Consider the following 11,453-nt stretch of genomic DNA (forward strand, 5'->3'; position numbering starts at 1 on the left):
TTGTTTATAAAGTTAATATTTGAAGCTTGAGCTAATACTGAAAGCATTTAAAGAATACATATGTTTTGAGAAGAAATTTGAATCTACAGACAGCTTGATTGAATTGTACAATTAGAATAATTTGCACATAGACATTATTCATGAATTATGAATTGTAAATATCTATATTAGCAGGTTTTGCATGGATTTTAAAATATTTGATTTTGTTTTGTTTAATCAAATGAATTTCTTGTAAACATCGTCAACCATTTGTGATAATTGCAAATGCTCCCATCAATAAAGGAACTCAAATATGCTGAAGCAAATGATCTGATTTCCTGGGTATTCTATCTGTAAAATCAAGTAAAAAACATTTCTCCTGTGGCTGGCTACTATTATTATGGCATTATCTGAGATCAGTAAGAGGCTCATGGTGTGCGATTATTATTATTATTATTTTTTTTTTTTTTTTTTTTTTATCGCTACTAGTTAGCTTAATAAATAGCTAAAGGTTATAATAGCCCTGTTGAACTGGTGTGGCAAAGCACACTGCAGGTTCTTACTAGTAGTGATAAGAAGCTGTATATTACTGCTATTAAAACATGTTCTTTCTGCTCATACCATAAAAGAGTTTCTCCAACATCTAGCAGTCTGGAAATACAACAATTTTTTATTTCAGAATTATGAACATGTAATTGGTGATTTAGAATACCACTTTTGTAAAACTTTGTGTTTATGTTAATATGTGTGTACATGTGTCTGTAAGGCATGTGACCTAACTCTTAAAATTAGACATTTGCTTCCTGCACTTGGCCCTGCTGATGACTGCCAGGGTGCAGCATGGGCACACTGCCACAAGAGCTTTGCTGAAGAGCAGAGCATGTCTCCGATGCTAACCAGGTCAGCCACAGTTCACTATGAAACTATGAGGTCCACAGTGATGAGGCAGGTCTGAGGTCAAGCCTAAAAGTCAAGCTGTGAGGTCAGGATTAGGTTCAGAGTCAGAGAGATTTGAGACCAGGCACATGTGTACCTACAACATGTGTTCCTGCAAGGGTGAGAACTTCAGCCCAAATGCATCTCCCAAGGAAAGGGGAGAGCTTCTTGCTGAGACTTCCTCCAGGTTGTTTCCAGAGAGCTTTCTTCACAACAGTGCCAAGGCCTGACAGCTGCTTATCAAGCCTGGTCATAACCCAAACAGCCAAACCCCCAGGAGGGAAGGACTGCACTCAGGGCCCTAGCAGTGATGGGATTTGAGATTTTGGGCCCATCTGCTTGACTGTATTTTTCTTTGTTTCACATTACTTATTCATTTCCATACAGTACAATCAACCTCACAGAGATAGCATAAGGCATAATTAATGCTCATTAAGTACTTTGAGATTGCTAGATGGAATATGCTCTGTTTTACTTATTTTGAAGTATTATTTTTACACAGTGCTATTTCAGCCACTGAGCCAGAACTATAACAGGCATATATGATTCTTTAAATAGAATAGGCACCCCATCTTTCAGTGTTCCTTGCGTAAAAGCAATGATTTTGTGTAGTCATGGTTCCCTTTGGAGCAGAGGATTATATATGTACTTGTTGGTAATAGAGAATGAACTACAGCTGCATTATTATTACAGAAAGCTACTTTATCTCACTATGAATGGACCATCTCAGTAATCAAAATGGTCATACTTTTCCATGTCAAAGTAGCTGTACTGCTGGTAAGGCTACACAATGAGGTCTTTTCTTTCCAGTAGCCCAAATGCTAGGACTCAATTACATGAGAATAAGAAGAACCTGAGACCTGAAAAAACTGCTGACTGAAGTCAATGGGAGGATTCAAGTTGTTGTCAGTATGCAAAGGATCAGATAGTGCCACAGCAACAAGCAGCAGAACAGGACAAAATCTTGGGGAAAACAAGCTTGTCACTACAACCATGGGGGGGGGGGGAAATCTATCCAGCCCCTTTTCAGCTAGGAAAATAAATAAATAAATAATGAACTCTTTGAACATTGAGTTGCTTTCTGTGAACAATAGGTCTTGTACAAAAGCTTCAGCTCAGTAATGGTGTTATCCCATCAGGTTTATTGCAATGAACTATCATAATTCAACGTCTTTTATGTAAAGTGGTTTTAATTATTTTATTTTTTATCACAGGTAGAAGAAGCATGTATTTGTCATCTTTAAAATAATTCCAATGCAATATGTTTTTCATAATAATAGAATCCCTCAGTTGATCCGATCACTGTAATCATTATTTATTTACTATTATCATTCCTGTCATCATCCTAGAAAATAGTGGAAAGAAACAGCCTGACTTGCACAAGTTATTTGTGCTGCTTTCAGTTGCATCTTGTAAACCTCACGAGTTAATTTCATGCACATACCAGAGATTTGGATGGTTTTGAAAGGGTCTCACTATTGGGCAGTCAGAACTGATTCTTCTGCCATGTGTGGTTTTACCTTTCCTGGCTTAAATGGAGACAATACTGATTGTTAACTAGGGTAAGAAAGAGGAGATAACAAATCTAAGTGTTTTAGTTTAAATCTTCTGAGACTAAAAAAATAAATAAAGTTTGCTAGTTAAATCTGAAATTGCTTTTTCAACTAATGTTAGTTCCCCCCCGTCCTTTTTTTTTTTTTTTTAGTTCACTGCTTTCCCTGTGGCAAGGACAAAGGATCAGTGATGTTCTACAGGTTCACGCCTGGACATACTCCTGCAGGAACAGTTGCTAGGTTGCATTGCATTGATGAAACAAAGGTCTGAACTGTTTTGTATAGAAAGGATCATACCCTATGAAAGACTCCAACAGCTAAAACAGAACTGAGATGGAGTTCAGGTGCCAATTCAGAAACTCCATTTTAATCCTGGGACAAAAGTCCATATGAGTTGTTCTGTGCTGCCTGAAGCTTAGTATGGTGCACTGAGCTGAGCTGCCCCATTTCAAAAGGCTCCTCATCCAGCTCCATCCTAAATCTTGCTGGGATCCAAGCTTTAAGCAGAACAGGTCTTGATAGTTCTGTGACAAGTGATGAGAATACCTGTTAAATGCACGTTAAATTCGCCAGCTGTCTGCCTTCCTGCCCTCCACCCCAACACATCTATAGTGTTTTGCAAATGCAGGTGGATGACAAGCCCTTATTGTATGCAGTGGCGCAGTGGCCAGAAGAGTGAGCCAGAAGCTGGGGACCACTGGTTTGACTCCCTTCTCAGCAGGAGAAGATGCAAACCTGCAGCATCAGGGAGTACTGTAACAATCCAGCTGTTTGCCTGGGAGAGGACGGGAGAAAAGAGCAGGGTTGAAACTGAGCTGTCCTGAAGCTGCATGATAGGGAGGTGGTTCTGGGCTCATGCTGGTTTTGTCAGTAATCTGCTTCTGCTTTCAGGTTTGCTTAAGCAATCATCGAGAAAAGAACTGATTCAACCACCACCCCCAACACCCAACCCTGAAAGAAATACTGCGGCAAGCTGACGTCAGAAGCCAGGGCTTGTAGCTCGTGGTTCTCAGCAGCAGTTTGCAGAGTTGTGCTGAATTTCTGTGCTCTCCTGTGCAGTAAATCATGCATGCTTCATTCCGACGGAAGAGGGCCTCCCAGCTTAACCTTTAACAAGACAGTTGGCTCCTGAGAAATAGGAATAGGAGCTTGAATGTATTTGGGCTGAGGAAAACAGGCTCTGGCTGTCGGTATGTAATTCAAAACATAGAGCCCTGTCACTCTGGGTGAGTAGTGGTTGTTTTCTGCAATCCCTCCTGTGCAATCAGTGGGGCTGTTCTTGTGACAGAGTGCTGCTCACCAAGCACCAAGGGTATCAGCCTGAAAAATACAGGCATTTTCAGACAGCATCTTGGAGCAGAAGGCAAGGTGCCTGCGTCAGTTTTGTGCATCTTTGGGCAATCTCTACAAATAATTGCTGGCAGGAGGAACTGAACGGCTCTCCCTGCCAGCCCTCCTCCCACACTGGCAGAGTACGGCTTGGGGTATCTCTTTCTCGTTTTGCTAATTTCAAACTCAGCGGAGAACAGCGCACACTCTTAGGAGGTAAAGGCCTCCTGTCATTTCTCACTGCAACTGCATTCCAATGAACCCTCATAACATCCTAACAGACAGTATTATTTTACTGGAAAGTCGCTGTCATTTCATACTTAGATGATATTTATTTATTTACTTTTACTAGACATGTATATTTGTAATTATGACTGGGCTGAACCTTTATTTTGGATGAGCTGTCTAGCATTGATTTATAGATTGAGAAGAATTGAACTTCTTGGCTGTCACACAGTTTTGGTAGGAAATATTACACATGTTTATATGGAAAAGGATTTAAAGTTCTTAGATTTATAAAGTGAGATGAGACTGCCAAGTTATGAAACTTTATTTGGAAATAAAGTTTCTACTTAAGTGTACTTAAGATGCTAGTATAAACATTGGGAATGTAAATGCCAAAGATATGAGTGTCACCAAAGAAGGAGATTTAAAATTACACTCAATTACAAATAAATATGCTGTTTTGACAGACTATCTTCTCTTTGCCAGTAGGCTGGTAGGCATCTGTTATGCTTCCATTCCTTGACAGGCCCAATAATAGTCTGGAAGTCCCCAGAACGTACATTTATTTGAAATCAAAAGTAAATTCTTCCAAACAAACCTTCACAGTTCAATCATGAACCTTTGCTTTGGGGTTAAGAGCAGTGCATTTGGGGGAACCATTAAAAGGAGTCATCTGAAAGAATTATACACATTACAAACTATAAACATAGGTGCCATGAGGGGTGAAGCAAGGTGCAATCTACCTCAGGGGACTGCACTTCCAGTTGCTATTTTCGCAGTGCTCAGGATGATGCAGATTAAAGGCCTGATTCTCACATCTCTATCACTGCCAAACAAGAGTAAACGTTAAAGTCATTGGACTCATCTCAATGTTAGGCCGCTAGTCAGGAAAGTCCTTCCTTGAGACAGCTGTCTAGGTTTAACTTTAAACATAAGTCTTAGCCCCATTGCTTTCAGTGACTAATTAGGCATTTCCTTAAGCACATCTTATCTTTAATCTTCAAAATGGACATTAATTTAGGGTTTTAAAAGCTGGGCCCCAAGATACGTTTATACACTGTCCTCTGTTCATAAAGCAAAACAAATTTTACATCTTTTTCATTATTATGTGGGATTTTGAAATAAAATATTGAATATAATTATATACAGCATAAAGGAGTCACAAACACATTAAACAAAACAAAACAAACAAACAAAAAACCTGAACACATAAGACGTTGTTGTAATTAATGAATTTAAAGATATGTTGAACAGACCTACTTTTTTTTTTGCTTTTTTAAATTCTTTTCTTGCCATTAAAGTATGACCTCCAATACTTAGCTATACCTTTTTTTTTCTTTTCTCAAAATTATTATTATTATTATTATTATTATTATTATTATTATTATTATTATTATTATTATTATTAAATTTTCCAGCATTGCAACAGGGATATCATTGGTTCATTTGTGCCTACACAATCTCGTCATCACAGCAACAGAATCACCAGAGTTAAGAGTGTTGCAACACTGACTTGAACTGAGTTGCTACACATTAGTATTTATATATCTTTGGAGACGTTCAGTTGGATGTTCATTCTGGCTGTGATACTTGCCAGGAGGCTGTTATGACCCAAGTCCCTAGCACAGACTCTGAAAAAGCTAAAGTATATCATAAGAGGGGGGAAGAAAGAGCATCCCCTCTTGAGCAAGCCATTTAACATCAGGCAAGCATCTATCTTTTGACAGATGGAAATGTAATCTCCATGTAGGCTTTCAGCATTTTTTGACAGTTTGCTTTGAAAGCTAGAGAGAGCTGTCTGTGTGTGTAGAGCTAAGCATGAGCTTGAAGCACTAGTGCCATGCAATGCATTACCGTACTGGAGATCTGCCATGTGCAGAAGGGACACGTTCATATGTGTGTGGTTCTGTGTGCAGGTGTCAGCCCTACTCTCAGCACGGCTAATTAACTCAGGTTGGGAGTGCCTCATTAGCACAGCTACCCTGTCACTGGTTCTGTGTCTGAGGGTTATGGGGATTCTGCAAAATTCTTTACTGGGTGATGTAAACCTTTTGATATCCTTGGTCTGTAGGCATCGGTATTAAAGTAAACTTACTAGCCTGAAACAAACTCAGATAAAAAATCTGCCTATCCATAGACAGAAGTCAGGGAAGGAGACAGATTCTAAACCATAAAGAAATTTCTTAGTTTCCTCATTACTCCTAGGGGTAAAATAAGCCAATTGTCTGAGAAGAAACTGGGGGGAAGAGAACTGAGAGAGTATGATTTTTTTTTCTCAATTTTAAAGTCCTTGTAGCACAAAGTTAAAACTAAGTTAAACAAAGTTAAAACTTAGTTAAAACTAAGCAGAGAAAGACATGAGATGAAAGCTCTTAGCCTGCTGGTTGTTGTTTCAATGTAATTTTGGTAAGACAGGGATAAATGGGGTAACTAGTCAAACATAGTGTCATAATTCATATGCACAGGAAAGGAAGAATTAGTTTATATGGAAAAACTGGAAAGGGTTTAGGAAAGAAATTATAAAAAAAAAAAAAAAAAAAAAAAAAAAGTGCTATCTGGAAATCTGCCCCACAGTGAGGGAATTTAAGAAGCTCACCCAAGAGAAGGTTAAGACATGACTTGACCCCAATTTCTGCAAGGCTTCTTAATTTAGCAGACAATAGTATAATGAGAGCCAGTGCCTGGGAAATAAAGCCAAATAATTCTGCATAGAAACAGATCACTTTAAAGTGGGAAAGTTTCTACTCATTGGAATAAGGGAGGTGATAGATTCCATCTTTTGAAGTCTTTAAATAAAGAGCAGATTTCATTCTAAAAATATATGTTGGTCACACAGATGTTATATGATTGATATAAGAATTACGAGATGAAGTATTGTGTCTTGACCTATACAAAAGGAAAACATGGTTGGTCAACAGGTGCCTTCTACTCTAAAAATCTGTTCTGGTATTTCTTCATGTTTGAATGTTTTATATTACAACCTTAACAGCACTATTCATCTTTTTTTATAAGCTATTTTTAGCAGTTATAAAATGAAAACAAACAATCCCTTGCATGAATGTCATCATACAGAATTCCCTGCTCTTTGTGGGGTTTAGATCCAAAACACTTGGACCATATCAAGATCTCTGTTGCTGCTACCACAGTATTGGTACCAATCTTAGCTTACCATCCTTTATGTGTAGGGCTTACCAAAGGAGCTCTGACACACATACTGTGCCAGGGTACACAGCTAATAAATAGTCCTCAGAAAAATATTAGCTATTAGCATTCCTGGAATTTATGCCTCTATTTGGCAGAGGAAGACATCTATGGTATCAGTAAGTGTAGCAAACCACAGGAATTAAAAGTTCTTAGTCTGTTTGGTTGGACTTCATGGTTTAGGTTTATATTTGCCTAGTTTATAGTCTGTTAAATGAAGACAATGATCTATGTTTGCCTTTTTGGGATGGGGGAGGTAAGAATTTATTCAATACTTAATACTTTAAAGGATACAGTTGTATTTTAACAGAAGGGAAGAGATAAAGGAAGATACAAGACATGACCTCTTAGCTTGTACTATAATGAAGTGGGAGGGAGAGAATAAAGGGGTTGCCTAATGATGTGTGGGAGGAGCTGCACAAGTTATTGGTCTCAGTTACATCATTTGATGTGTCTCACACTAGCTACTAGTAATTGGATGTGAGCAGGAAATCCTAATGCCTCTTAGCTCATTTTAGATCCATGCCTGCTTTCTTAGGCATGCAAAGAGAAGTTGTGTTGACTCATAAGCCTGTTTCTTATCAGTGGAACTATATGCAGAACTGTAGTGACACTTTGTAGTTCAAGGCTTTTTCAGTTGTGCTTCTGATCCTTCTTCCTCCATGCCTTCCTACGGTGTTCCCATTGCACATTATGTTACTTTGTCACGACAGTTATTTTTGTGGATGCAGACTCACTTTGAATTCGTGTACATGGTCGACCTGTTCAACATACCGTAACTGCACATATATTTAGAGGGACTCATGTTGCAGATTGTGGCAGGATTGAAACTAGATTTCAGAAGGGATCTCTGGAAAAAAAAAACCTTCCACCAATTACAAAGCAAAATTACACAGATGTGAAAATCATTAAAGCAACCTGCTGTGACTCAGCAGTTAAAGGACATAAAAATAACCTTACAGCAAAACAGAAATAACACAAAGGAAACAAAACAAAACAAAACAAACAAACAAACAAAAAATGCTAATTTTATATATGATCAGGTCTCATTTGAGGGAATCACAGAGCAACTGGGAGGCTGCTCTGCACAGTTTATCATTAGTTCTTTGGCAGAAATAGGTCTGTCTGTCCTGTGTCTTAGTCATTTCTTTGACTATGAGCTATGACAAGAGAGACCTTGGTGCAGCTCACTGGACTTTTTGCTCCAAATCAAAGCCGCTCCTTTCTGAAGCAGAACCACACTTCTATAGCCAAACAAGTCTCTCCAGACACATAACTTTCTGCTGAAATTCCAGCTACTGATTCATCCCACCCAGTTCACTCTTTTCCGTCAGAACACTGAATTGTATTTCCACAATGTTATAATTAGGAGGAAAAAAGGTCTTCCTGAGCATCACTCAGAGTTCACTCAGAGTTCCTCAGGCTGATAATATTAAACTAGGTGGGTATCACATCTCCAATCCAATCAAATTTTGTTTTACAAAAAAAAAAAAAAAATCGGTTTTTAGTAGTAGTAGTAGTAGCAATAATAATAATTATTATTAGTAGTAGTATTAATAATATTTACTATTATTATTATTTATTTCCTTATTTATTTATTTAGTTTCTGGAGATTGTGAGTCCACTTGAATAACCCTTGTACAAGTTCTAAAAATATTATTCAAAATCTGTCTCTGGATGCAGTACAACAACCTCATGGAACTTGGAAGTTTATACCAGAGCTGAAGATGTCCCTCTGATACAGGAAATAAAAGCTAGCTAGAACAATTTTAGGAAGAAAATTTAAGTCTACAATGATACAGTAGTCTGATACCAATCTGCTTTTAGATATCTTTGAGCTTTTAAATTATAAAAATCCTCTTTTAACCCCTTAGTCTCTGTGGGGCCTGAAATGAGTAAAGATGGCTTAAGCCATTTTAATCCTTTTTTTTTTTTTTTTTTTTTTTTTTATAAATCTATCTTCAAAATCACAATCTCAAGGAAAATTTCAATATAAATGCGACTATTAGTGATTATGGCTTACTGCATATACATTTTACACTGAATTTGTCTTTCCCCACTCTTCATACATTCCCAGACCATCTGAAGGGATATTCATATGTCCTAATGCAATTAATATATATTAAATATTGTGCAAGAAAATTATTTTAACATATGTGCTGATCTGCTTATTTTCTCTACAGTTTGGAATAAGAACTGCTGACTGTTGTAAATTCAAAACATGTGTGCTCTCATAGGCTGAAGTTCTATGAAATGCCAAGCATAGCCTAAAATATAGGCAAAGATGCACGTTAAGGACATACCAGCTAAGTCCTATACACAAAGTTCAATAAGTAACCCCCTTCAGGAAGAGTGTTAGATCGTTTGGCCTATTAAATAACAGCTGAATATCTCTGATGGAATCTGAGCCAGTATATGCTTTCACAGCCGCAGGAATCAGAAATAACTGTATCAAAGCCAATACATGCTTCATCTTATTTAGATTAAAATGGATTTGCACACCCAGCTTTCAAGCTATTGGTGTAAGTGTGTTTTCTGGTCACATTCTGAAAATTAAAACCTCTGTTGTTTATATAGTTGGATAAGTGGAATGAGTATTCTTTCAACTGCACCAGAAATGAAAACCTTCAGAAAATGTTTCCATTACATTTGAACTCAATAAGCAATTATAGAACAAAACTTCATGAACTGCACTGAAACATTTCCTAGAATTACCTACCATATTCATATATTATAGTAATTTACTTTGATTTTAAGAATTTTGATTGTCTTTGTATGACTAAGGTAGGAGTAGTCTTTTTTGTGACATTTTTTCATAGGTCTCTTGAATTCCAGATTTGCATTTTCAAGGCTTTTATTAATACAGGAACCAGCCAGTTTTTCTGCATTCTACCAACTTGGAACCAAAAGAAATAAAAAATACAATACAATAAAATAAAATAAAATAATAATAATAATAATAAATTATCTTTTGTTCTCTGGGGCCCAGATTTATCCTTTCTCACTCCAGCACCCTGTGAAAAATAGCAGAAGTGGTGCAGGGTGTATTTCTTAAGTTACAGTGAGGCTTCAAGCATTGTGAGCCTGGGAAATGTTTTATCCTTTCCTTTCCAAAGCATGAGATAGCGGCTGCTGCCCTGAACTACCCTATGTTGGATATAGAAGATTTACCTATTTCCCTGCTCCATCACATACTCTTACTACCATGCTGGGAAATTAAGTGTTTGTGACAAGTAAATGGTTTATGTTATGATCTTTCACGTCATTCCTGAGCAGATTCCAAACTGCAATTCTAAACCAGTCTAGGATCTGAAGCTACCATTCCTAGACTTGAGGTGTCACACAATGCCTCTGTACGAACTGTGATTCTACAGTTGTCTTACGGAGATAAAGAGGAACCTTAACCAGAGAGTTCTGAGGTGGACTTCTGAGTCATTTTTATTTTGTTCTTGCTTTTCTTTGATAAGGGCCTTTTACACTCTACGCTGATGCAATGAGGAAGGGAGTCTTATGGAACCATCTCGTCTGGTTCTATGTCTGCTACGAATTTCTTCAACCTGTATGAAACTCCCCAACCCACTAAGGCACTAGTCATACCTTGACAGGCTGTGCCCATAACAGAAGCAAAAGTGCCTCCAGAAGGGGCAGATGCTGGGGACAAATATAGCCCATGTTTCCTGCTGCTGAGAAAGAAAAGAATTAAGCTGAAGAGGAAATGGCAGTTATAAAGAGACCAAACAGTGTGGAATGTAGGAAGGGAAGCAGACGAATGGCTGGAGGGCCCTTGGAAAGGAAGTACTTTCCTTGAGCAAAGATGCTTTAGCATCAAATTTGCTTGCTATGACAGTATTCATGTTCTTGATGAACAGTCTCATTAGCAATAGCTAAAATAGATATTATTATATCGGGGCATAGAGAAGATTCAAAAGCCCGATGAGATGATAGATACGTAAGGGAAAGACTCATGAGGCAGACCAGTTTTTGGCTCGTAAGCTTAGCTATTCAAATAATTTGCATGAAGTATAAGTGACAGCCTTAAATAACAGTGGTTTCTTATGTTGTAATGGAATGCAAAACTCCCTTGAAGACTTATAAAATCATAAGATAATTGAATTAAATATTATTTTCTACTTTGTAAATTCACAAAACAATTTAACATAATTTCTACAGGTTTTTATGGCAAGACTTGAACTCTACCGTAGACAGCCTGGGTAGAATAATAAAGGAGCT

Source organism: Cygnus olor, chromosome 2, assembly GCF_009769625.2.
Source record: "Cygnus olor isolate bCygOlo1 chromosome 2, bCygOlo1.pri.v2, whole genome shotgun sequence".
NCBI lineage: Eukaryota > Metazoa > Chordata > Aves > Anseriformes > Anatidae > Cygnus > Cygnus olor.